Source organism: Phasianus colchicus, chromosome 4 (genome assembly GCF_987193195.1).
Source record: "Phasianus colchicus chromosome 4, bPhaCol1.hap1.1, whole genome shotgun sequence".
Classification (NCBI taxonomy): domain Eukaryota; kingdom Metazoa; phylum Chordata; class Aves; order Galliformes; family Phasianidae; genus Phasianus; species Phasianus colchicus.
The window spans coordinates 11859282-11885503 of record NC_143439.1 but is presented as its reverse complement, the minus strand read 5'-3'; the positions used below and the strand labels follow the sequence as shown (position 1 = coordinate 11885503).

General features: G+C 40.3%; 1 protein-coding gene and 1 long non-coding RNA gene across 9 annotated transcripts in view; both read right to left on the bottom strand.

Annotated features, from left to right (window-relative positions):
• Nucleotides 1-902, bottom strand: part of SLC7A11 (solute carrier family 7 member 11) — a 58734-nt gene extending 57832 nt beyond the window's left edge. Inside the window, exon 1 of the mRNA XM_090138661.1 lies at nucleotides 478-902. The gene's annotated coding sequence lies outside the window, so the exon portion shown is untranslated. The remainder of the gene's footprint in view (nucleotides 1-477) is intronic.
• Nucleotides 903-7325: 6423 nt separating this feature from the next.
• Nucleotides 7326-26222, bottom strand: part of LOC116226166 (uncharacterized) — a 211643-nt gene continuing 192746 nt past the window's right edge. For 5 of the 8 annotated variants that reach the window (XR_016465820.1, XR_016465821.1, XR_016465818.1 and 2 more), the window contains 4 exons: nucleotides 16825-16890; nucleotides 14404-14538; nucleotides 9237-9320; nucleotides 8454-8842 (listed from right to left, as the gene is read on the bottom strand). This is a non-coding gene — a long non-coding RNA (uncharacterized LOC116226166). Of the gene's footprint in view, nucleotides 8326-8453; nucleotides 8843-9236; nucleotides 9321-13281; nucleotides 13536-14403; nucleotides 14539-16824; nucleotides 16891-26222 lie in introns of those variants that run through there. The other 3 variants (XR_016465819.1, XR_016465823.1, XR_016465824.1) reach the window with 3 other exon arrangements.

Below are 26222 nucleotides of genomic sequence, written 5' to 3'. Positions count from 1 at the left end.
TGCACCGAGGTGAAACAAGGCATGCTAAAAGCTTATCTGGTTTAAATGCATGCAGGTAAAAACAGAAAGCATTTCAGCTTTCGACTGCAGGCTGGCACTGCCTGTTTTCTTAACACATCCTGCCCTGCCTCCCCCAGCACTGCTTGCACCTGACCTCAGGACACGCCTGCTCCTCATGCAGCACTGCTGGGTCCAAACTGAGCTGACTCTCCCAGTTCTGGTCACACATGAAGCCACGAGGAGGTGTCATACTACACGGAACTGTTTTCCCTTGGTATACATTTGTTAGACAGTCCCTCAACAAGATTATTAATGCTTGAAGTAAGTAACCAGATCGAACCAGGAAAAAGCATTAACCACAGAATTGGGGTGGGCTGATGATCTTTATTCTCATTTCCGAAGGCTGTTTGCAGAAGAGACACATGACATCTTGAAACATCTAATAGCGTAATGTAGTCATTCTTACCTAATGCTTACCTTCTGTTTCAGTAGGAAGATGGCTTCAGGATCACATCAAAGCTCAGTGGGCTCCCAGCTGATCCCCAGGCAGCTCCCTGCCACCCAGCCATCTGCATCAGTAGAAGCACTGGGCAGTCAAATGGCTTTCAAATTTCATTTGATCCTTAGCCAAAAGAATGCAAAAATGTTCTGAATCCACATTTGCCCTTTGGATATTGCTAGTAACACTCCCCCACACAGGGAAAAGGCTGCTTGCTGCTTCTATTGAGGAGGTTGGTGGGCATGGAAAGCTTAAGATTATGTAGAACTCCCACCAAACTGTCTAAAGTGTGAATAATCAAGGAGGGATAGATGCAGAAAACCCTTTTTCTGAACTATTGGCAGCTTGCTCATGATTACACTATTCGCAGCCTTCCCAGTGAGCACTGCAGTGTACAGCAGTTCTCTATGCTACCCATTAATGTCAAACAAGTTCCCACATTCAAAGCTTACTTCAAACTCTCAGAACAGAGAATACTTATTTGGTGCTTGGGGATGGTTTGTGATTTTCTGGAAATGTCATGAGAATCCTCTGCCGAGAATGCCCACTGCTGCCCCACAGTATATCACATGTTCCAAACCCATTTCCATCACCTGCAGCCCACCACGGGCTGTGGTACCATCCCTGGGCAACCACAGTACAGCACTCAGTCTTTTTCAGAGAGCTCTTCCAAAAACACAGGGCTTAACCTGCCTGACGTTCAGAACAGCCCTCTTCTTCCATAAAAACCTGCGCTGGAAATGGAACAAAAAGATAAAAGGTACAATTTTCTTTAGACTGATGAAATTATTGGAAGCAATGTTTCTAAAGATGATGCTCTGAAAATAAATCTTCAGTCCCTGATGGCAGCTGGCATTGTGCACAGCTTTTTATTGTTTCTCTTTGCTTTTTTCCCCACTCGCTCCCCAGACATTTTCTCCTGAGCAAACATTTTCAAACATAACAGAGATCATTACAGTGAGATGGCTTCCTTCTGAACTGCACCATCAGCCCTGGGACAGTGCTTCACAGGCTGAAAAGCCTTGATGCAGAGTTGGTGCTACCAGGTCTTGTGCCAGATTCCTGGACACCACTAAACCTTGACTCTGAAGAAGCTACAGTGTGGATATTTCCCCTGAGAAATGCTACCAGACACAAACGCACACGCCTTAAAATTCAAGTCTGGACTTGAGCTTCAACTTCTCAAGCCCACATAAACTCCTTGATTTCGAGGTGTAGCAAGAATGTTTTGATAATCCTTCCAGGCATTTGCATATCAGCTCCTTGCATCAAGCATCTCAAGAGTCACAAGTCAAGCCTCCAGGCCATCCACTGCCACAGCCACTGGAGACACAATAAAAGGAAGTATGGCGAGGCAAGGAAAACCCCAAACTTCTCCGTGTGGGTGGCATAGCATGAAAAAGTTATTTAGAAAACTGGGCTGAGTCTTCTCTGCATAATCCCAAACTGCTTATGTGGCTCAGAAAGCAGCTCTGTAGGAAAGTGGTAGTCTGGTTTCACATGTCAAAAGAGGACAAAATACCTACAAGTCTTTGTTTCATGTAGACTATCTAGCAGTAAAAACTTGTGACTGGGGATTTTCGGTTCCTTTTGTAATGTTAAATATTTTAACTAACACGGGGAAAAAAAAAAATCTGTAAGCAATTTAAATGCTCAGCTGTTACTGGGAATTAAATGAGAAAAGCATCATCATATACAGAAATCCCAGTAGATCAAGATGGGTTTTAATGTTATAAAGAAAACCTGGAACTGTAAGAAAATGGTACGGCCTCTACTGCAAACCAAAGTTTTACTTACAAAAGGGAATTTTGGAGAAAGCTGGGGGATGTTATTTTGTAGTCAGTCTCACAAATTACTCAATTATTTTGCATTCCACTTTGTGCTGGATACAAAGATACTTAGAATAAAGGAAAAAAAAAGAAAAGGAGAAGGAATGAAATAGTTCCCCAGTTCATAGGTTTCAAAAATCAAACAAAAACCTAGAAGAAATCCAAAAGCAATTCAAATGTTATTTCATGAATTTTCAGTAAAAGACTGCCAACAAAATACCTATGCAGTCAGCAAATAGAAATCTGCTTCCAAGAAGCCTACAGTCAACGATAGCAGTTTAGAAAGCAAATACTTCTGAAAGATTCAATCTCCAATTCCAGGGCTGTTCAGCCTGGAGAAGAGAAGGCTCAGGGGAGACCTGACAGCAGCCTTTCAGTATCTAAAGGGGGGCTGTAAGAAAGAAGGGGACAGACTTCAAAGGGGTCTGCTGTGATAGAACAAGGGAAAATGGTTTCAAACTAAAAGAGGGGAGATTTTACATGAATGTAAGAAAAAAGGTTGTTGTTGTTGTTGTTGTTTTACCATAGGGGTGATGAGGCACTGGAACGGGTCTGCCAGAGAGGTGGTGGATGTTCCATTCCTGGAGACATCCAAGGATGGGCTGGACCAGGCTCTGAGCAACCTAATATAGCTGTAGGTGTCCCTGTTCATTGCAGGGGAGTTGGGCTACATGACCTTTAAAGGTCCCTCCCAACTCGAAGGATTCTGTGATTCAATTAGCTGATATCTGCCTATCAATTTTCAGGCAGAAAAGAAAAAACAAAGCTTTTCAGAAATCCTGCCTGTATTTTTCACTAGTACAGCTTTATTTCCAGCTGCTACCATGATAATTCCAACTGAACAGTTGGATGTTTTAATGATTTTTTTTTTTCAAATAGACAAAAATCATTAATGCCTGATGCCAAGCAAGAAAACTTCAAATGAAAAAAAGCCAATTTTTACTGAAGCCCTACATGTATGGATAAAGGATTGTGCTTTATTCCATCTCATTTTTCATATTTGGAACCTATGCAATTATAGCCTAAGCAATGCTGCACATAAATATTATTCTTAATTTTTCCATGTTTACATTTCTTGTCAGCAGAATGAGACAACAATTTTCAGAGTCTCTATGTTATCCTTCCTCATCTTTTGGATGCACATGCTGAGATATCCCATGGCTTTCAAGAATCAAGACTTTGTGGTAAGTTTCCGTCAAAAATGCACAGATTCCTGGCACAAATACAAGTTTATTGTTGACTTCAGGAAGCTGAGATTTTACTTGAGATTTCTTAACTTAGGCTGAGTGTGTCAACAAAATTAATTGCTGCTTCTGAAAAATTAGGCTTTCTAAAAAATGAAGACAGGTAATTATCACAGAAAGGGTTTTCTTTCCTAGTTCATCTCTCCATTTTCTCGATGAGAATTCTTCACACTAGGTAAAAAGCTTATAGTGTGAAGAAACCATGTTAACAGTTGCTTAGATTATCATATTGAGAGTAGGCTGCTTAACTAATCCCCATTTGCTTTTACTGCATTTTTCATACAATTTATTCTGTATTATATACACAAGAAACAGGATGCTGGGGCACTTACCTTCCTCCTCTATTTGGCCAGGTCCAGTACTTCACATGAATCACATTCTCCCATGATGAGTCAAATTTTCTATGAAATCCTTCTAATGAGTTAATGATACTTATCCCAAATCACAGGTATGACAACGAAATTTAGCCACTGAATCCTGTTACTAAAATAATCTATACAAAATCTTGGGAAGGGGAGTTTTCAAAAACTTGAGCAAAATTTCAATATACTGACCACTCCACAGGGAAATCTTTCAGATCACTTTTCCTAATCTGTACTCCAATTCCTTAAACTCACCCCAAAAGAAGGTCTCCCTTCTTTCTTGTCAAGTTTAACGAGCTCATTCCCCTCCTGTTGCATACAACTTAGACTACATTGAGAAAAGATTCAAAGTTATTTGATTTTTCTGAAACAGAAAACTCTTACCCAAGCACCCAAGAATAATTGTAATGGGATTTTTAGTTCCCTTCTCATTCCTCTCTCGATTGCCAGATGCAGCAACAGAATTGCATCTGTGGATTTCTCCTCTGGTTCATTTAATATAACTTTTTGTCTGGAGACCAACCAAGTCCTGGCCACAAGCATCTTGCAGCTCATGAACACAACAAGGTCAGGCTCCAGTCAATAAATTGTCAGGTAGTTAGCACTTCTTAAACATCAGCAGCAATGGTACAACATGCGCATTTACAGATGGACAAAATCCTCACAGTCAAGGGCTGAAGCAGTGTCAGAGTTTACCAAAAGGAAGGATTAAACAGAGAAAAGCAAAAGCACTACTCAACGTGGGTGTGCAGAAATGCTTCACTGGCGACTGGTGGTCAATCATTCACACTGGCATCATAATTTAGCAATGAAATGTGGCCTATGGATCCTACAGGGAATTGTTTTATTGGCATCTAAATGTGCACACTATGTCTTCTTGAAGTATTAAAAACTCCATCAGAAAGAGCAGTCGTTTGGAGGGCTGCCAAGGCAGTTCAGCAGTTTGTACTAGTGCTGCTCCATATATTATTCCTACATTTCAATAGGGAAGAGCATCTTAGTGCTGAGGTCAGCTTCTGCTTCTCCTTTGAAAGTGGAGTTCCTCTTTTCCACATTCACAATATACTCTTCAGGGGTACTGTCCATCCAGGTAGGACTAGAAGAAGGTACTGAACAATGCTATTCTGTAAATCACATGAATACTCAAGCATTACAGAAACTTAAGCTGGGGGAAGCCTGGCCTTCTCCTGTATCAATTTTTGTCTAGGTTATATAATGCAACTTTTTTACACTTAATTTTAAAGAATTGGAATAAATATTTATTTGACAGGAAGATAGTCTAAGCAGAGAGATCGAGATACTCACTTGAAGATATTATTTACTAATAATTAACTTCAGTTTATTAAATTCCTTCAGAGAAACTAGGGAAAGTATAGTATCCCAATTTGGCTTTCTGAAAACTGTGTAGATTTAAAGACACATCCACATACATTACAGTAACAAGTTTGGTATGCCTGGGGTATTTTGCTATTTGTTGTTCCTTTACTTTGATTTTCCTTTTTCATTTCTCACTTTTTCTCTCACTTTAAGTACACTCTATAAATTCTGAGCTGAAGTAGGAGCTATTCAGAAATTTCTCTTATTTTTCCATACTTTTCAATGCCCCTTCCCAGGGCAAAAAATAAATCTCCGTGAACAAAGTCTCATTCATTCTTTGATCTCAGCATCCATCATGACTGCAGATAGCTTATTAAACCTGTACAATCAAACAAACAGCTTATCTCAGGGTTATTTTATTGTCCTCCTTGCCCCTCAAGCTATTTCAGCATTGCTCATTTGAGGAGGATTTGACCAACCAGCTCTAAGCCAGCCTCACTGTGATGGTGTTCTCTCTGACTTTTTTCTCCCAACTTCCTGCTCCAGCCCAGCCTTGCACAAGAAGACAATGAACAACAGTACTGATAGCACTCTCACTATAACAGATTAACAACCATAGATCTGTCTCAGGGAGGATGAAAGAACTGATAGCAGACACCTGGTTCAACAGCTAAGGCACCTAAAAGCAAAGCATGCCTGTGAATCCATTTATCTTCACAAATAGTGAGCAGCCCAAGAGCTCCTTGAGTGGGGCTGCAAGACAGAGTCTCACATCAAGCAGGGATGCCTCTTGAGGTCATGCAGAGATCCCTCACACCTTGATGACAAGACACTTTGCCAGTGCAGATCTTGTGAATGTGACTAATAGTTTCTTTTAAGTTTAGCTAGCTTCATTAAGATTATATCTTAGATTCACTGTAAGCTTTGTTAGTTTTGCCAAAATCACATTTTAGACCGATTGTGCACATACAATTTCTTATGTATAAACTACTGACGAAACCTGGGAATAGGAGCGAATCCAGCTGCACTTAGGCTCCTTCCCTCTGTGGTTCAAGGATTTTAGAAAACAAGGTATTCCACTTTGAACATCATGACTCAATGGGAAGGTGTATGTGTGTAGTTAACCCTAACATCTACGCAGTAAATAACCAGGTGCATACAGCCATCTCAAATCTTGTTAAGTCACTGTTAAATCAGTACATTATATCTATATTGCATCAATAAATATATTCCTTCTTATCTCTCATTAGTGAAGTGTATAATGTAGTTGTTTCCAACTATGATACTTGTGCATCCACACTAATGCACAAACAGAAACCTCAGTAAGGAAATAGCCATTACCAGAGTACCAGCCATTTCTTAACCCATCTGGAGGCTGCCACATCTGCTCCAGTATAGACTCAACCATGCTAGCTTAAACCACAGGTGCCAAACTTCTTCCTCTCCACCCAGTGGTCTCATTATCTGAGGCAACTGAGTTACCAGGCTGAAAGGTCAGTGAGAGATGACTAAAGTCCTCGGCTCAGACCTTGACTCACATAGCATGTAGATCGTTGTAGCTCCATCATAAATTATCCATGCCCTTCACTGTTTCATCTTCCCTGTGATTCTTCTATAGGCACCATCCTTACTCACTAATAAAAGAAAATTTGAATTTTTTAATACGCCTCACTATCAATACAAACTCTTAAAAAACATAAATTCTCAGAGCATTTTTTGCCTGGGCTGTGAGCACACAATTAGAGCAGCTGGCTGGCAGGGGTCATTCTCCTGGTAATGGCAAATGAGGGGTGTGCCCTAAGCTCAGCAGGTTCTTTTTCAAATGGAAAAGACTTTACTGCTCCTTTATCACCACAAAAAAAGCAGAAGAGGCACTAACAGTCAAAACACCAAAAAACTGCCAGCAGATCCTGATGCCGGAAAGGAGTAGCTTTGATGGACTGTCCTCCTTCTACAGACAACCTGGATAAACTGTAAAGAATTGAAGATACCTTCGTGAACCACAGCACAAAGGACTGAAAGGTCAAAGTAGTAAATAATTTTACTTAACAGAATGTATTTGGCTTTATATTTCTAATATTACTTCCCAAGACAAAAGTTATTCTGAACACACTGGGTGACAAAATAGGAGTCCAATCTCTTGACAATTGCTCTGTCAGAGACCTGGAAATGAGAAATGATGCTCTGAGAAACCATTTGTCTTCTTAACTCTCTTTTAATCTCCTCCAGTCCAGTTTTTCTGGATGAGTTCCGAGTCTCCATTCTTCTGCATGACACACATGCAACTAGGTATTTAGGAACAAATGCACCAACACAGTAGCCACAGTGAATGGTGAGTCTCTCCAAGATGTGAGAGAGTTTTTGCATACCCTCTTTTAATTTCATCTGTTGAGATTATCCTACCCCAGCCTGACATATACACGTATATAGAAAACATCTCTTAACTTCACAATCTCCTCATAAGTGAATCCATCTTTTTCAATCTGAAAATGAATTAATCTTCCTATTCCACACAACAGTCCAACGTGTCATCCACTCAGTGCATTTCTGGTCAGTTAACAAATACTACAAATGCACTTTTCAATCACTTAGGCTAAAGGCCAAAGCAAAAATTCCTAGCCTTACATACACCAAGGGTAGAACTTTTTACATCAACTCTTACCCTGTTTTGAGTACAAGAAACTCAAACGACACAAAATCCTACTACGTATTCTCAGAAAGCAAGCTGCAACTCCTCAGGGCAAAACACCTGCACATTTGTATTTCCTCTTGTGTGACCTTGCATATACTTCCTCTTCCCCACTTCTGCTAATTAGTAACAGACCTGGGAGGAGCAGGGAGGAAGGTGAAGACAGAAAAACAGGAATTCTGCCAACTTCTGGTTTGAAAAAAAATGTTCTCTTCTTAATTCTGGTGGCAAAGTTTGCATCAGTTTTCTTGCATTGCACAGCTGTAGCTATCACCAACCTCGTTTATAAGGGAAAACTGTCAGAGTATGCAAAAGTAATTCCAAAGCTAAAAGGCAGGAACGCTTCAGCCTCTGTCTTCTGGATTTTCACGTCTGTTGGCAGTTTCTGTAATTGAAGCAGCAGATTCAAAACTCAGCGCCACAAAATATATAATGAGGTGTAACAGTACAGAAGTTTATTAGGTTAAAAGGAAACCTGCAACTATTTTGTTCAGCAAACACAGCCTGAAAGTAAAAATAATATCATGGGAACAAAAATAAATATGTATTAGTTTGTTTTTCTCCTTGAAAATAAACATCCAGGTGCATAGGAAACTGCATATTTCAGCTCATGAGGGAATATGCAAGGGTAGATGAAAGGACTTTTGGCTCCTTCCTCGCTAACCAGTTCACAGGCTGGTCTCTGAATTTTAATAGAGCCTAGGGAATATATGATTTTGTTCCTGTTCAGATAGGAAGAGAGCCAGTCATACCCAAAGCACTGCTGTAAGGACTGCAAGAAATAACACCAAAATGGCAGGCAGGCATCAGCACAACTCCAGCATCATCAGCACAGAAGAAAAACTTGTATCTGTGTGATTACTTGTGGCAGAATCTATCAGCTTCAGGTCCAGAATCTGCCCCTGAAAATAAATATAAATTGGTCTGATTGTGAGGGAAGTACCCAGGGCAAACATTTTCAATTGCCTCTTTGAGCAAATTGAATTGTGCCTATTGGCAATATCTATCACCTCGAGAAAGGGATGCTTCTTTGCTCCAGACAAGACAGATGTGCAGTTTAAACCTCTCAGTCACCAAAATGTCCTTCCTACCTAGCTGCCAGGCAAACTAGTCAGCTTTGCATGAAGACCTGAGGATATGATGTTTTGTACAACCTCCCTGGTATTTAAAATAACAAAATTCACCTTCAGCTTACAATTAGGCTGAGTAGATAGCCAGGTTTTGCTTAACTTTACCTGCACGCCATTTCTGCTACCTAACTCCTCTTCAAATCCAAAATTGTAGAAATTTACTCACATTTGGGGCTCTTTGATGCATTCATTTTGGTTATTTTTCTGTTCGTTGGAAAGATATTTTTATCCTCTAGAGTCCAACACCATCCTGAAGAGGAAAACATTATAAACAGATTACAAGCAGCATGCATTCAAATAAATTACATGTTTAAATGTGTCAGTTAAATTATAATGCTCAATTAGACAGCTAATTATGTTGAAAATGCAGTTGTGTGCATAAACTGATGGCCACTCCCCCAGCCTGCCTGGCTGCTTCCATTCATACATTGTCCCTTTCTAGGTTTTATCTTTCAAATATCACCTGGTGGAAGGTTTACATAAGTGCAGTCATACACTGCTCCACTGTTACTTCATTTAAAAAAAATCATTTCAGATCCTATTCAGCATTCCCACTGAGCTTTGCTACCTGCCATCACAACTTTAGGGCCGGTAGGATAGGATCTGTGGGGCAAGTGCCCAGATTCATAGGGGTCACGTTCCCTAAGGGCTTTCCCTCTGTCAGCAAAGTCTCATTTTTAATTACCCCCACCACATCATTTTAAAAGCATACAATCCATTTGTTTTTAATTTACGTGCACACATGAGTTTTACAATGACCTTTTGAGTTAACAAAGAAGCTGTGCATGAAACCATAATGGCAACATTTACGTTTATAAAGCACTGCATTAAAATTGCCACTGTGCTCATTAATACTAGATAGGACTTGGAAACCAAATAGGAGAAAGACTCTGCAAGAGTAAATGAATCAAAATTTGATTTAAGGATAATACTTTGTATGACAAAACAGATCCACATATGCATTTATGATATATACACAATCATTATGCAAGAGAGACCTCTTAAGATATATTGTCTCTGATTTACCCTTCATTTAATTTCTGTAAGTTTACTGTGTATATTAAGATCCAAACTAACTGAAGCATTTACACAGCAAAATCCAAACTCTCATAAAGGGTGAGTTCTGTGAATAGCTAAATGACTTGTTTGGTGCTTCCAGGCTGTGACATATCTCATTTCTTACAATATGAAAGGGATCATTAGTAAAGTTCATCAGTATCACCATGTTTGAAATTTCAGCAAAATAAAGACAGCGTGAAACTACTGAACAGAAAAATCAGCTCCACTGCAGTTCAGCATACCAGTAGCACTTCAAACAGTCAGCTCTGCTATTCAGTTCTCATACTTAGATGACACAGAAAAAATTAATGCTGGAAAAACAAACAAACAAACAAACAAAAACCAAGCACCACAAGCCTGACCATTTTCTTGTTTGATATTTCTTCCAAATGGCCATGAGTATACACTACATTTTAAGGACTGAAAAAATTATGATAGAGTTTCTCCACGCTGTCAAGTCATATATGCCAGAATTATTTGTAAAATTGTACTCAGTTAGTCTATATCTCACGATAATCCATGTGAGACCTGCCAGTAGGGAAAAACAAAAAAATAACCCTGTGACTGTAGGTCTCAGCATACGTGGCAGCAAAACTGAGCTTCTTGCAATATCAAAATCAACCTGGATAAGTACTGCAAATGATATATGAGCTGTGGCCTTGACTATACAACAGACAAAAATGATCTATTGTACTCTGCCTTTTTTATTTATTACCTGTATGGTCATTCAAAATTATGCTCTCAGGCAGTTCCTCTGAAATACCTCTGAAATCAGGGGATTCCAGGGTGTGTTTTTATGGCAGACACTAAAAATTATCAAATTGCACTTTGAAAATAAAAATCCTGCTTAAACCCTCTTCCAAAAATTTTTGTTGAAATCCACATATCAGTGTCTGACACGTCACTCTGAACCAGTAGCCATGGCACAACAGACTATTGGAAATACACAGAAACGAGGTTTGTACTTATCATTCACCTCTAGGTCTCTGAGCAGCACCGGCCTGCCAAGGCACAGAGTGACACTGAGAGGGGATACAAACTGCTTAAAGATTTTTAAAGGTTCTTATAACTGTCACTAAGCTCAGTGCTCCACAACAGATTGAAAAATGTGAGAGGCTTTCCAGCTGAAGTCACGTGGGTGTTAAAGAGGATTAACATGAACAGCCAACTAGCAATTGCCAATTTCTTTCTTTCTAGTTTTTTAATCCTCCTTTCTTTATATCTTGCAATAAAACATTTCTTGCCTCCTATTCTATATATTTTCCCCTCTTGGAATAATGCATAAAGGAAGCTGGAAGCCATTTAATAGATGCATCTAGCACAACGAAATTCTGCGCTATAGACTCTGCGGATGCAGACTGTGCAGTAAATCGCGCTCGAAGCAGAGAGTATTAAATCACAGAACTACTGGAACAACTCAGGGTCACAACTGCTCATTTACACAATTCAGCTGCTGTATGCTTATCTCTGCATTCTCTCCAGCCCCCAGTGCGTATATCAACAAAACCTGTTCAGTCAGAAAAACACCTTTTGCTTTGCATCCAAAGCCACTTCAGACAGAGATAGAATAGAAATGTTTTGGATGAATCAAACCAAACTGCAGTCTTCTCAGGGTAGAGCAATCATCACAGGGTGACACCACCTCAGAAGGAGAAAGGAGGTTGTGCCACCTCTTCCCAACAGCTGGGCTGCTTTCACCTTCACGTACACCTTCGAAACACGAGTGACATCATGGCTTGGTCCAGCCCCGTAAACATCGTTCAAACACAGAACAGTGGACAAAAGTTGGTTAATACTGAGCCAACTGTATTCATCTTTTTCCTCTAGGAACATCTCTCTTGACCAACAAACAAGTTGTTTCTGGTTACCTCATTAACCACTGCACATCAGATTAAGGCCACCCCTTCACTGGGTCTCCCAAGAAAGAGAGCTGCAACAGCCGTGGGCCCAATTACTATTGGCCCCTATCGTGAATTTGCATGAACATTTTTCAGACATCCTTCCACTCTAGAGAAAAAAAGGTACGTTCTCTATTGTTATCTGAAATTTTTCTTTTGTTTCAGACTATATGGTCAAGAAACAACCAACCAACCCACCCCTCTACCTTCCCGCCTCCCCCCCAAAAAAATTCCACAACCATTCTCCTTTTTATATTCTTCCAGATTCACTTTAGAGTGAATTTTTCAAGCTTGTACTTTTCAACAACTTTAAGGAAATAGATTTAAAAAAAAAAACAAAAACAACGAACCCTGATCTTTCTGATTTCTAACTCAGGATTATATTTTCCATTAAGGTAGTTGAATATCTTTCAGAAGAGCAATTTGGCATATACATGCACTAAAACATTTCAACATTTCTCTTTTAAATTCCTGGGGAAGCAGTGGTCAGATTTAAATGCCAAGATGAGGAAGATAAATTTCTGAATGAGACCTCTGAGAGACAGGTTATAGAGAGTTTTAACTATTATGCTGAGTGTTCTCCAGGTGAAAAAGAAGCCAAAGGTAAAGTAGACCCCTGGTTCCCCTACATTGTTCATTTAGGTCAAAAACCTTTGTAATGCTTAAATATTTTAAATTAATTCCCCAGAAAAACATCATTCGATCTCTCTTCACCTTTCTTCAGTAAAACTCTCTTGAAGTACAAAGTTGGCTAAGCTCATACAAGCTGCAGTGGGGAAGAAGTGGAACATCAGTATGGTGAGACACTGACTGCACCACTGGACTGATGCTCCAGTGCAGCACCTTCCTCTTGTGTCCTTTTGTGAGTGACATTAACTTGAGGTGGGCCAACTCTGCTCTCAGAGATAGCCCAAAATGGGGGTAGTTTAGATGACAAAATAAATAAGAATGATAATTTTCCACCATAGTTGCTTTATTTCTTATAATTCATATAGTCTTCATTCAATTATCTTAAACCAGATAATCTATATATCAGACATTAACAAGGAGAAAATATCCTTCAAGAGATACCTGTTAATTTAATTAAGTATTTAAGACATTAACTATTTGAATTCTATTCAGTTCTCTGAGAGATCTTTAGCTCCTGCTTATTTGGGTAGAGGTTTCTAGATGTAAGAAAGACAAGTTCAGCAGAATATTGGCTTGATGATCTTTTAAAATACATATTCAATAGCAAATAGCAATTTAAAAAAACAAAACAAAACAACACAGATTCAAACAGATTTAATGGATCACAATAATGCAAGGGAGAAAATCTGGCCAATCTTCATTCTAAAGTAAACAGCATTTGTACACTGAAATTGCTAACTCCATTGTTAGCCCCAGCATATAGGTTATATGTGAAAAATAGAGAAGCCAAATTAAGAGGAAGAAAGATTCGTGTTCTCCTCATATTCTCCTGAGGGGACAGAGAGGAAGTTCTTTATGTACATTCTTGCATCCAGTTGCTGAAAGAAATGTATGTTAGCTGTACAACAACCTCTGTCATGAACCATCAAGAAAATGCGAACCCTATACTATAAACCACCTTCAGTACAAAATTAACTCTACCAACTGGCAGTAGTAATCAGAAACACAGTAAATTTATATATCACACCACACAAGCAGCACAGAAGAAAAAAGGAAGCAACATTTACTTTTTGCACAGCAGTGTAGAAAGAAATGCATGGCCAACCCTATGTGATTTAACTACGCTTATTCCAGAATGACAATCACTGACCAACCTCAGCATCTAATCACAGAGACACTGACAGTACTGATCATTTCATTTTTACATAGCTATCAAGTAATTTCCATTGCTTTAAAGAGAAAGCAGTCTACCCTCCTTTGTTTCTTGTGTTCAGTATATCATCAATACGAAGTCTGCTCTTTCAGACCTTTCATCATATGCTTTTGATATCACTGTTTGCTGTGGAAATCGTTACAGATTAGTGAATTATAAACATCAGATTGAGTTTTTTACTTATGTTAGAATGCATCAAGTTTTCTAATGTAGATTTTGGTAATTTTTGCAAAATTTCCTCCCCTGTGAGTAATGAACAAGAGGGAATTTTTCACACTGCTTTTCCACCAAGAAAACAATTCATAGCCTCCAAATGACTGTGGACAACAGGTCCAGAGAATTCTGTTTTCACCATCAGCTTACGCTCACACTTCCCCTTTCTTGTATCCACAGCTAATGTCACAGGTCTCACTGCTTATCCAGTGCCTCCTATGCTTAACTTTAATCTGATTAATAGCCATATTTCAGTGAGATTTAGGCTGTCAGCCCTTCAGAGCATGGTTTGGGTCTTTAATTTACACATGGATACCCACCTACACAACAGAAATGCCTCAGAGTGCTTCAACAGCGACAGGCAAGGGCATCTTCTCATCTGGGATATTCATGCTTATGTGGCTCTCTGGTTCCACCAATCACCCCAGTTTGTTTTAGGCAGGCACCTCTCCAGTCTGCAGTATAAACACATCAACAGACTCACATGGTACAACATGCTTCTCCTAGTTTTATTGTTAGACCAGAACCAGTCTTCCTCATAGCATATGAAGCTGAACAAGAATATCTTTGCTTAGGCAGAATTGTTGCATTCAGTTGCACGGAGACAAGTGACCACCAAAGCACTTGCTAGCCTCTGTTTCTTCTCTGAATATTGTTAGATGTGCAAAACTTACTCTTTAGACTGTTGTAATTCCTGTACTTACTGCAGGACACTGTACAACAAGGTTTTCCATCACAACTACATCAGCTGGCAGTGGAGGGCAGAATAAATCACTGTCAGCCCAAAGAAAGATAGCAAAATCTCTGGCATAGAAACAGATTCACTAACAGCTGAGTAGTTTTGCAAGCTTAGCTCATGTCATTTGTCATTTTTTGTACAATGCAAACACTCTGCACCTCTGCTAGGCAGCTCCTCCACCTTGACTATGTTAACACTGTGACATATGCTAGCGTACGTTACCATAGCTATTCTAGTGCTGGCAAGGTCAACAGGAACGTTCAGCATCTCCAACATTTCTTTTCATTTGTATCTTTTCCAGGGGGAACAGAAACCCTGCCTGGAGAAGGTGGATTCATTACAATATTTCTCTTTTCTTCTTTCAGGATGGGTCATCAGAGGCAGACAGAGGTTAGCCTGGGCTCATAAAAAGATACAGAACATGCAGAGCATGCTGCAAGAACTGTCTCATATTCACCCCTTGCCCTGTTCTAAGTTAATATGAAAACTATGCATGATTAATCTTTTAAAAATTGGAAAAGATGATGCCTAAGGCATCTCTAATCAACTTGCTTGGCGAAGTACATACAGTTCTGCTGTAGTTCTGCACAGCAAATAAGCTACATAGAATTTTAATACAGCAATTACCGCCTGCCACTTCAAGATAATGATTACTTACCAACCCATTTAAGATGCTTGTGTATATGCATCAGCAAGAGGGATAAATTATGGGTTCCTTCAGCTGAGGAGGCAGCAGACTGAGGTTTTTACTAGAAAGACTACCCCATAGCACTCCAGCAGGGTAAAAGGAGCCATCTAGGTGAGGCAAATTTACAGCAGAGCGTATCCGCTACTATGCCCCTCTGCAGTGCTCCAGGGTCAAATACTGGCAGCATCATAAAAACAAAAAACAGGACCACCCATCCAAGTTACAACCCCCAGCATTAAAATAAAGCCAGTAGTACACCAAATATCTCTGCATAGATACATTTGGGAGCAGAAAAAACATTGATAAATGCGGAAACAGCATTAGGAAAAGTGACAAAGAGGGTTGTGAGTACACTCTTGCTCCAAGAGGAACTTAAAAAAAAAAAAAAAAAAAGCATAATTTTCCACTCCCTCACCCCTTGCTTGTCTCTGTGACCTGTTCCTGAGCTTCTCTGCTTTTCAGACACATCCATATAATCCTTCTGGGCCATAAAAGGCTCTCACAACAAAAGGTGGTGTAGTTCCTGTGCTTATCTAGCATTACACAGCCCAGCTTTAAACCAAGTGTGGCCAAATGGAGAGTCAGAGGTCACTGGTTATTTTTAAGCTCCATCTATCTAGGAAAAGCTTTTTCCATGGACGTTAACTATCAGTTAAGTAATTGTGTGTACTCTAGTGCATGTCAAGATAATATTGTGCTAGATCCAAGCTACAGCAAGCTTCTCTCAAGCAACACAAAAGTAATGCTATGTATTATGATGATACAGCAATAGACAAAATTTTACAGAATCTTGATTAAGGCAGAAAAATGCAAGAAGCTGCCCCTGGAGAGCAAAAAATACATATTATTGCCCATGTAAGCTTGGCAATAACATTGCCATGGTAAACATTTGCTCATACTTGGGACTAACAGACCCTGGAAACATAAAAAGAAACAAGTTATTACTGCCCCTACCCATAGAAGCAGTCAGCTTTGAAAAACAGCCCAGCTTTGTAATGAGTTTCACAAAACAGTGCATTAGAGTTATTCAGAAATACAAGAGGTGATGGTGAGAAGCATTGTAATGTATCAGACAATTGTGGAGTTTCTCACCACTGTGGGTAGATGCTGAGATAAATTTCTTGTCATTAGTCTTCTCTGAATTTTGATTTTAGAGAAGGAAAACCCAATGTGTGTACAAAATTTTACCAAGATGATTGATTCTTGGCATTGTATATAACATATACAATGTGATTATATATATATACATTTTACACTCCTTAAGATTAGCGAGATAATAACCATTTTGTCAAAAGATAACATGAAAATGCTCACAGAAGAATTCTCACTGGAAATCTAAGCATGAGATTTGTTCTCCTCCTCTAGACAACTCCAAGATATCTGTAAAAGAGGAACAGATTCAGGTTTTTAAAGAGTGTTTGTTAGGAAAGCTTCACATTCAATGCATGAAAGTAAATTCAGTAATAAATAAGTAGATTAATTGTTGTAAAGTTGTACTACAGATTAAATAGTGAAAGACAGCACTTTTTCAGGTAGAAGATCTCTGAGTTACGAAATAATGGAATTTTAGAAACACTCATGTCTTTCGCTTTGTTTATCTGCAAAGCAGGAAATGGAGTAGAACAGAAAACGGGCTGATGCCCAGAAGTAGTAAGAATTATGAGGGAAAAATAAGAAAGCCATGGTAATTCTGAAGGACAGGACAATACCATTCCAACTAAAACTGGCTCTACCTAAAGGTCATCTAGGAACAGAAACCTCTCATAAATTAGTACAGCTGCAACATCTCTGTACAAAATTATAGAGAAACTACGTGGTTACTGAGGAAGTGCAACAGTGAGCCCTCATCGCACCGAAGAGGTCAGAGGAATAGTGTTCAATAATACATTTTAGAATACCCTACCTGATCATTTCCCGAGAATACACTTTTTACTACGTTTTGTAGCTTTATAAAGATGTGGAGCTCCACTCTCTTTGACATGTAATGGTGTGACCACACGTTTCCCAGCTTTTAGCTTTGCACTTTCTGTGGCTCTAGCTCTTTCTAAAGTTCTGCCTTCACCAACCCATGGCTCTTGGAGTGTAGCACCATTACACCTGAAGTCAGCACCAAGCATCCCCGACTTCAGAGGAGCTGTACGGGATCCAAGACAACAGTGCCACATGGGCAGCAAGGAGCCCTCAGTTAACAAACCTATTGACTGCTTTGACCACACAGCAAGCTTCCTGATTGTGTCACTTGCACAGGGCTAGCAGGATTATATTTTAGAAGAGGACTTCTATTTCATTTTCCCCCAAAGACAGCATAGGTGAGTCTGAATATCTAACAGAAGATGAGACAATTTTCTAGCATCATATTTGAAAAGTCGTGGCTGTCAGGTGAGTCCCAGATGACTGGAGGAAGGGTCACGTCACTCCCATTTACGAGAAAGGGAGCAAGGAGGACCCTGGGAACTACAGGCCGGTGAGTCTCACCTCTGTGCCTGGGAAGATCATGAAACAGATCATCCTGGATGACATGCTCGATCACATGAGGAAAGGGCATGTGATCTGTGACAGCCAGCACGGCTTCACCAGAGGAAGGTCATGCTTGACCAATCTAGTGGCCTTCTGTGATGGAGTGACGGCATCGGTGGACAAGGGAAAGGCGACCGATATCATTTACCTGGACTTGAGCAAGGCCTTTGACATGGTCCCCCACCACGTCCTTATCTCCAAACTGCAGGGATGTGGATTTGATGGGTGGACCACTCGATAGATAAGAAACTGGTTGAAAGGCCGCAGACAGAGGGTGGTCATCAATGGCTCCATGTCCAGGTGGAGGCTGGTAACGAGCGGCGTCCCCCAGGGATCTGTCTTGGGACCGGTGCTCTTTAACATCTTTATCAATGACATTGATGACGGAATCGAGTGCACCCTCAGCAAGTTTGCTGACGACACCAAGCTGAGTGGTGCGGTCGACATGGTTGAAGGGATGCCATTCAGAGGGACCTCGAGAGGCTAGAAAGGTGGGCCCGGGTGAACCTGATGAGGTTCAACACAGCAAAGTGCAGAGTTTTGCACTTGGGCCGGAGGAATCCCAGGCATCCATACAGACTGGAAGGAGCAGTTCTTGAGAGCAGCCCTGTGGAGAAGAACCTGGGGGTCTTGATAGATGAAAAACTTAACATGAGCCAGCAGTGTGCCCTTGCGGCTCGGAAGACAAATGCTATCCTGAGCTCCATCAAAAGAGGGGTGGCCAGCAGGGACAGAGAGGTGATTGTCCCCCTCTACTCTGCTCTTGTGAGGCCCCATCTGGAGTACTGCATCCAAGTGTGGAGCCCCCAGTACAAAAAAGGCAGGGAGCTGTTGGAGAGGGTCCAGAGGAGGGCCATGAAGATGATCAGGGGACTGAAGCACCTCCCCTATGAGGACAGGCTGAAGGAGCTGGGCTTGTTCAGCCTGGAGAAAAGAAGGCTGCGGGGTGACCTCATTGCAGCCTTTCAGTACCTAAAGGGAGCCTACAAACAGGAGGGGAGTCAACTCTTTGAAAGGGCAGATAACTGCAGGACAAGGGGAAATGGTTTTAAGTTGAGGGAAGGGAGATTTAGGTTGGATGTCAGGGGGAAGTTCTTTACTATGAGAGTGGTGAGGTGCTGGAACGGGCTGCCCAGAGAGGCTGTGGATGCCCCATCCCTGGAGATGTTCAAGCCCAGATTGGATGGGGCCCTGGGCAGCCTGGTCTGGTATTAAATGTGGAGGTTGGTGACCCTACATGTGGCAGGGTGGGGTGGAGATTCATGATCCTTGAGGTCCCTTCCAACCCTGCCCATTCTGTGATTCTGTGATCTTATTACTCACATTTCTACAGAACAACCTTGCGGAACAGATCCTCCACTTAAAATTTGGCTCATCCTATGTTTAAAGTCTACTGCAACAACAACACATAAAACAGGCCAACAGACAGCCTTTGCCACCAAGTCTATAGTTTAATGCATAGCTTCTGCATCATTCCTTTGCTGAAAACTCTATATAAGGGAATGTGGGAGGTGGACGTTTTGTAAACATACCATGATATGTGTCTGCATTTCTCACTCCCCTGACAGCTGCCTCATACTTAGCTCTTCTTTCTGGAAATTGCATATCATTGCATGTCAGGTCAAAAAGATTTCAGAGGAAGTATTTCTACCTGCTCTGACTTAGCTGTTAGCAGTTTGTCCATCATGGACTCGAGTACATTTAAAATCAAAATGAAGATGTCACTGAATCACCCACAACGCTATTCATGGTTTTTTTTTTTTCTTCCTTCAGTTTTAAGTGCACTTCACATTCCTTAAGATTAATATTTTCTTTTTCATTGAAGCATCTTCACTTATTCAGAGTATAACACGAGAAAATCTCGGGCACATTAAATTATCATGGCCACAATCCCCACTCTTGATCTTTGATTACAATTGTCTCCCTAAGACCAGCAGTATAAAAAAGAGGAATAAAATAACACCAGAACAGAATACAAAGAGGATCAGCATGGGCTGCAATTGGAGTTGGAACATGCAGCAGCTGTAAACTTGTGACGACTACATTAAAGAAATACACGGAAACGCCCATTGAAAGGGAATCTTTAACCACATACAAAGAGCAGAGCAAAACGCTAAGCTGTGCAGTCACCTTGGTGCCATGGCAGGCAATGCCACTGCTAGGACTTTTGCTGAATAGGAAACTGCTAAAGCATAACCTTTGCAGCAAGGACACGACAATAATATGTAGTTCTCATCCCATTTCTGATGAATAGCTTTTGACAATTAAACCTTTAATGCACTCTGAATTTTTTAGTATTATTTTTACTATAAGGGACAGTGATTTTTTTGTGTGTGTGTGCTCACACTGATATCATGCAACGCTGGCAGCAGTGCTTCTACCTGTAGGACAACAGAGGACCACAAAGCCACTTGCATTCTGTTTTATGTAGTACTGAGATCAGTGTTAGATAGGTGACAGCAGAAGCAGCTTCATCAGAGCCAAATGACTATAGCATTTAATTTCTTCTACAATATATTTCACCATTTATATTGCATATTAGTAACCTTCAGCAAAGTGTGAGGTATCACTGAAAATTGTACACTGGCCAAAATAGAGCTAGTCTCTAACTCCACTGATAAGTTTCTAAAATCACCATACAATCACAGAGTCGCTTGAACTGGAAGGGACCCATAACAGTCATCTAGTCCAACTCCCCTGCAATGAACAGGGATACCTACAGCTGATCAGGCTGCTCAGAGCCCCATCCAGCCTGACCCTGAATGTCTCCAGGGATGGAACTTCCACCACACCTCTGGCCAACCCATTCCAGCGCCTCACCGTCCTTACGGTAAAAATCTTCTTCCTTAAATCCAGCCTACACCTCTCCTCTTTTAGTTTGAAACCATTTTCCTTTGTCCTTTTACAGTGAACCCCGCTAAAGAGTGTCCCCTTCTTCCTTACAGCCCCTTTTAGATACTGAAAGGTCACTATCAGGTCTTCCTGGAGCCTTCTCTTCTTCAGGCTGAACAGTTCCAGCTCTCTCAGTCCATCCTTGTGGGAAAAGTGTTCCATCTGTTGGATCTTGTTAAAGTTATATTATTATTCCAATAATATAACAGGAGAAGAGGGTGGGTATTAAGTCATTATTCAAGTCTGCAGTTGCACCTCTGTCATAACATTTCTTTTTCAGCAGTGACACAAGGGCAAAATGGTGCCACTCAAATTCAACAGGAAAAGATGGAAAAAAATCCAAATGTTCCCAAATGCACAAAAACAGACGAGGTTGTACAAATCTAAGTTTCAGTAACAGGCTTATAATAGAAGACAAAACTAAATGTAGCTTTATGCCAGTAAAATATACTGCATAAACACAACGAAATCCCTGTGGAGAACAAGAGAAATAGGCTGTTCCTAAAACAAAGGTCTCTCACTGGTCTAAATGAATGTGCTAGTCTCATACCTGCAGAAAAAAAAAACAACTTCTATGTATATTCATTGAAGGGTTGACTTAACAAGTGAATCCCCTAGAGTTTTCACAATGCCCAGAGATGGTAATTTGGGCTCAGCAAGACTCCTCTTCTTGCAGCAAAAATGAAAGCCTACTGAAGATGAGCAAGTAGGTAGGCCTTCTTTCATTTTGCAAGGTCACAAGCATGCTGATTACAGCACGGGAGCAATTTTTGAAGAAATATTGCCTGTACACCTGAGGGATGTGGTGAGTCGTGAGCTGACCTTCCAGCATTTCCCCAACCTCCGCAGAGTTTCCAGTAGCATCTCTTTGCTATTACAGAGGCAGGTTTTCTTACTATAAAAGAAAGAATGGTATCTTTCTGAGAGAGAAAACTGAAGCTGTCCACATGCAAATGAATGATCCCAGTCCACCACGTTTTAGCAGCATTTCCCCATCCCAAAGCCACTGCCTACCATGATTCCAAAAGGCATGCCACAGGCACTACATAAACTAGCTGGTTGTTCAAAGACAGTTATGATCAATACAGACCTTAGCAGCTTTACAAAATCAGTTGTGCCAGCGCCAGCACCCTAATTAAATTTCTGCTCAGGTAATTGCAACTCAGTGAGCAGCCTCTTGTGAGCCCCAGCCAGCCACCTTTCTGGTTCTCCATTTCATCTACAAAACCACTCAATGCAGTTGAGCACTCTTCAGAGACTATTGCATTTCAGCGGTGGGCAAAGGTAACTTTGTGAAGCACGGTCTTACCATATACTGTGGAGTCTCAGCAAGTTGAAGTTAGCACACAAATATGATATTTTCTTTCTGAAGGCATCGTAAACACTTGAAGAGATTATTTTATCTTCAGACAGTCCTGGGGAGAACTTTTCTCTTTCAAAATTCAAAACTTTTCAATAAGAAAAGCAAATTTCTTTTTGTTTTTGTTTTTTCAATAAGAAAAGCAAAAACAAGACGATTAACATCAATTTTTACTGTACACTTTTCCCAATATTGCATATCTTATTTTACAGATAGCCTTTTTTCAGGCTTCAGACAGAAGAGGTCATGAGCTCCTAGAACATCCCAGTTCCAGTGGGCTCCACAGATTGTTTGTGTCTAAGCATGAAAGGTCCATAAAGTGAAAAGGTTCGACTGCTGCATCTAAATCCAGACTCAGTTGTTATTCTGCAGCTGTTTTCTTTAAACCTCTGTTTTCTTTACTGTATATTTGTTTTGGTCTACAAAGGAGGCAAAAGTCTTTTCCTCCAGAGTTATTCTCAAATAAATCCATGGTAACCTGTGTGGACATAGCTCCTGATCCAAAATAAGAGTTAAGTACAACATCAGGATTCATTGTCCTGGGGGTAACATTTATGACAGCACTTAAATATGACACATCTTAATTAAAACGTAAAATGCTATGATGGATATTTTTTTTCTTTTTATAGTTTTGTGGCCAGGCTGCTCTGTAGTAATTTAGGAGTCATCTTATTATTATGATCTTCATCATAATTATTTTTCTTTGTTTAATGTTCAAACAAAGTTTCATTTCCATCTTCCACTTCATTTTCAGATTTTGATCTTACTAGCAGCCTGGAGAGCCTTGCTTAATTCTCCTACATGTTAGGACCAAAGAAGAGAACTAATTAAAAGGAAAAACTGCTAAGTACAAAGAAGGTTCTAAAGAGAAAAAAATATATAAAAGAGAAGTGCAACAACAATTGCCAATAAATGAATACCTAATCAACAAGCAGAATTGTTGAGGTATTACTCCAAGCAATTATTCTCCTAAGGAATTTTGCTTTTCCTTACTAAGTTTGGAAACACATTTCTAACCCTATTTTCATGAAGTTATAACACATCCAGTTGTCCTACCACACTGTGCATTACAGAAGTCCCAACTGTTAGAATTTGTCTGAAACCAGGAATTACTAATGTCACAGATACCACTTTTTCCCTCACTTTCACTGAATAATTTCATCTAAATTCATTAGAATTCAGGCTTCACAGAGTCCTGCAAGACCAAATCCTCATCTTTTTAGGCACTGATGGAAATTAAGTGATGCATTTCCAGCTCACATCTCCCATTCCCTTCTGTAAGTTCATCATGTCCTAATGGGAAAAATAATGTTGTACCTAGGGAAGCAGTATGCTTGCTTTTTTTATTTCAAAATAAAATAATTAACTTGAAAATAGGCATGAATGTACCTAGATATTTTTTCTGAAAATATAGCAGAATGGTTTGCACTAACTACATGAAGTCACTAATGATTGTGTTGGTGATGCAACTAAATTACTGCCCCTCTATTTATTACAGAAATTATGAGATCTGAATATGAATTACGTAACAACTGATATGTGTCAATCCAGCTATCTTTCTCTTAACAGCTGTGATGTCCAAAATGTTATCATCCCCCAGATTGGTCCTTGCTGAGTATTAAAGACAAGTTCTAGTGGACATAAGAGTACCATCCATCCATACCATCCATAAAGGGAAGAACAGAATGTTTCACACTGATGAATTTAGCAAAGCAGAAAGGCCAGGAAGTCACTGTTAACCTCTCACCACTTTGACACTGATCCAAGTGCCCAGATGCCACATGCAATGCTTTCAGGTTTCTCCCTGTCTCAGCTGATGTTACAGGTAGGCCATGAGTATCCCATTCTTCCAGTTTCACATCTGCTAGCTATATCAGCAATGTAAAATGCTTTCGGTGCCTACAATTAATTACCTGAATCACTACTTTTTTATCTGTCTTTCACAGTCTGAGAACTATCAGCTCAGAAATACATGACATACAGCTAGTCCTGAGTGCCACTACTTTGTCTACCACAACCTACTGGCACTGGGACACTCAGTACTTTTAGAAAATGGTCAGATTTCCCCCTACCATATACTAAGAAGACATGCACCCTTTAAATGGAAGGTAGCCACTCTTGAGATAAGTATATTTAATATTCAAATTTATGCATCAAATGGACAAGGCTGAAGCAGGACAAATTGCAAAGCATTTAGAAGAAGGCAGATTTCAAGAATAAAACTGCAGCTCCCACATCCATGCCCAGGCTGCATCCCAGCTCCACCAAAACACACTCCAGGACACACCATCAGAGCTCCTCTGCAAGTTGCAGAGATGCCACTCCTTGTAATACTCAAATTGCATTTCCTCCCTGAAAGAAACACTAACCCCCACATACAAAAGTTGTAAGAAGAAACAAAGATTAGAATTTCGAAAACTAACAAAATTATACTCTCCAGCTATTGGGGTTTCAGGAGACTGGCAGAAATTACCAGCACAGACACTTGCTTTGAATTACAAAAAGCAATAGGGAGACAGACTTGTTAAGCTTTCAAAATTGCTTTCATTCCATTTACACTGAAGAAATCACACAGTGCTCAACACTTCTAATTTTCAATCACAGCTAGCCAACCTTGATCCCATGGTCTCCTATTAATTTTTCCTTCTCACAGACCCAAGCAGCTATATTAGTTCACCATTTTAACGTGCTTTCACCCTGTGTAATTTAAATTCCAGTGGCCAAACTGTGAATTTCTATTGCAGGCATCTCTTAAATTGGATGTAGGGACTTAGACAGCTGCTGTTATCAGGGAACACTCAATCGTTTATTACTGATATGCCCGTGGTGTGTATCCAAGACAATCCTGGTGTCTTACATACAACAGACAGTTCTGCATGTGCAATGTTGTCCAGAGCCAAAAGGTCAATACATAAGAGCTGCACTATAATGTAAGTAACATCATATGAATGCCAGTGTTAGTGCATGGACACATCCCAAAGCAGAGGACCCCTATGCTTTTTCCTTAGTGCTGGTGTTTGTGATCAATTCCATGTGCACCTCCAAATCCTGTGGGATTCATATCCCATTATCCCGTAGGTATAGACAGTAAGACATGAAAATCAGGACTTAAGTGTCAGGTTTTGTACCAAGTTATCTTCACCAACTTTTCCAGTAAAGGCAGCGCAAACACTTGCCATACCTCGGTGGTCTACAGCTTATACAACTGTGGCCCCAGTTTACCTCATGGACAGCACCAAAACATTTGCAATCAAAAAGCATTATTATTACATTTCACAAGAAAATAAACTGAAAAAGGAGAAGATTTCCAAGCAAGCCTAGACTTCAACTAGGTGAGTATTCATATCCACACCTTTTTCACCCTGATGCTGCTACTGCTCTTTGGTGTAAGACATTTCTGAATTTATTTATATAACTGCCAACTACTAGGTTTTGATGACTAAGCTTTCATAGGTCACACAAGTTATGCTTCATATCAGCCATAGATTTTGCCATAGGCTCTGTTAAAAAAGCATGTTAAGGTCAGGATCATATGACCTGTTTCACATCACGACATGCAGAATGAGACCAGTCTTGCCCCAGACATTCATCTTCATTCCACTGACTGTAAATAGAGCCAAAGTGGTTTCCCCAGGTGGAGACTCACTACAGGTATCTGGAATTGAGCAAATGAGTCCCAGCCAAAGAAGCAAAGGGCAAATTGTTCCCTGTCCCACAGAGAGAGGGCTGGGTGGAGATCTTAGAGCTAATGATGACAGCAGCTGAGAGCCACAGCAAAATCAGTCCAGGACCCAGAAACAGTGGGGTGCTGCATTCAGGACAGCAAGTTCTGCAAAGCCAGCTTTGTAGATATGAGCTCAATACCCTTAGCATGAGGTGCAGGAACACTCCTTTACATAATGAAACTGTATTTTATACCTATTTGCTGAATATAAACCATCAG